Raw genomic sequence first — 2,074 nt, forward strand, 5'->3', positions numbered from 1 at the left:
GGGGGCGGGGGGGTGGTAAGAGTGGGAGCTAGGAGACGGGTGGAGACACCTACACTGGTCCAGGCAGAAGATGACCGCCGTGTGGCAGGGTTCGGGCCAAGGAGTGGGTGAGAAGTGTGTGGATACTGGGTAGATTCTGAAGGCAGAGCTCATGTTGATGTTAAGCAGAGAGACATCCCAGGTTTCTGGACTGAGTGCTCTGGAAGACAGAGCTGACATTTCTGGGTCCGGTCCGATCGGGAGGGGATCGGATGTGGCGGTGCTGAGTGTGAGGTGCCCATGAGAACCCCATGTGGGGCACCGGAAGATAGGTGTCTCAGGGGCGTGCGGCTTGGGAGCCAGGCCTTCCCAGGGATGGACCTTTGGGGATCGTCAGGATGGAGTTGGTTGAGGTCCTGAGTTTACAGGAGCGACACCGAGAGGCCTGGTGTATCTGGGAAGACAAGAAGCTGCGGCCTGGGCACCACTCAGACGGCCGGGGGTGGGACTAGCTGGCAGGGACCTCCGGAGCCACAGGATCTCCTTAGGAGACGTGGTCATCCGAGGGCATGGCTGGAAGCCTTGAGCCTCGCCTGTTTGCTGAGGTCTGCGGGCCAGGGGTCAGGTAGGGCCTCACAGCTGTGGGCCCCTGGGAGGAGGTGGCCTTTCTCTAGGAATGCTGGGTTAGCGATCAGAGTGGGGCAGGCTTGGGGTGGGACTCTGAAGCAGCTGCTGTAATTATTGAGCGCCAACTGTATGTGACCACACTGGATAATCCCATGTTAACTGTATGCCCCACACTGAATATACATTCCTGCCGACGATACCCCCATGCCAGCTGTATATAGGTAACTATACTGTATGTAAAGTATACAACTGGCCCCATGACTGGTGGGAGATGCAGTGAAACTGAGGGGGTATACAGTTTACATGGGGGTGGAAGGTTGGTGTGGGGAGGATAGCCGGCTGCCTGCACCCTCCGCCGATTGTATACCTCCCACTAGCTGTATACTCCACCCTTACTGTATACCCCACACTGATTAAACACCCTGTAGCAACTGTCTACCTCCATGTCAGCTGTGTGAGTCCACAGTGGCTGTAAATGCCATTCTGACTGCCCCCCATGCCGTATCCCCATCCCCACATTGGTCGTACACCCCTACCCTACAGTACAGTACATCCATTTCCACTGTAAACCCCAGGCCAACTGTATACCTCCTGGCATCCCATGCCTGGTCTTTGACTAGTTTTGGTTTTTTGCTTTAGTCCCATTTCACAGTGGAGGAAACTGAGACTCAGGGAAGGCAAGGCGCTGGCCTAAGTGTTCTCTGGTTGGGGGGGCGGGGAATATTTGAATCCAGGGCCCCCCAGTAGGATGTTGGCTCCACCGGACACACCGAACCTGGTGTCCAGCCCAGAGCCTGCTCCCCTAGGGGATCAATAAATCCCTGTTCTACAAAACAGTGGCTCCTGGGTCCACAGTTGTGAGAGTGTACAGGGATAATGACTCGAGTGTGTAGCTTTGGGGGCCATACAGGGACCATCTGGGGGCGGGGCCAGGCAGGAATGGGGCATGGGGGCTGCCCGCCCCAATTCGCCAGTTTTCAAGAAATTGGCCGTGTGGATTTTTTTAAAATATATTTTTATTGATTTCAGAGAGGAAGGAAGAGGGAGAGAGAGAGAAACATCAATGATGAGAGAGAATCATTGATTGGCTGCCTCCTGCACATCCCCCACTGGGGATCAAGCCAGCAACCCGGGCACGTGCCCTGGACCGGAATGGAACCCGGGACCCTTCAGTCCGCAGGACGACGCTCCATCCACCGAGCCAAACCGGGCAGGGCGGCCGCGTGGGTTTTTACACGGACTCTCTCAATGTTTAACTGTCGCCATTTAATGTTTTTAAATGCAGCTCAAAATAAAATACAGGCACTTGGTTTGAGACTTTCCAGCTCAAATACTTTACAGCTGGGCGTTTGGGGGCAGCCGTCGCCGGTTTCGTGGCGGGCGCCCGGCTAGAGATCGCCCTCCCTGTGCCTCAGTTTCCATTCCTAGAGAATGGGGTCAGATCAGGTGCCCTTTGGGGGGTGAGGGG

At 55.8% G+C, this 2,074-nt stretch overlaps 1 protein-coding gene across 2 annotated transcripts in view; it reads left to right on the forward strand.

Moving 5' to 3' along the window:
• The window catches only part of SLC44A2 (solute carrier family 44 (choline transporter), member 2), a 40,103-nt gene that overhangs the window by 10,665 nt on the left and 27,364 nt on the right, over positions 1-2,074 (forward strand). The gene's annotated exons all lie outside the window — the stretch shown is intronic.

This window comes from Myotis davidii, unplaced genomic scaffold (assembly GCF_000327345.1).
Source record: "Myotis davidii unplaced genomic scaffold, ASM32734v1 scaffold1439, whole genome shotgun sequence".
NCBI classification, from domain to species: Eukaryota; Metazoa; Chordata; class Mammalia; order Chiroptera; family Vespertilionidae; genus Myotis; species Myotis davidii.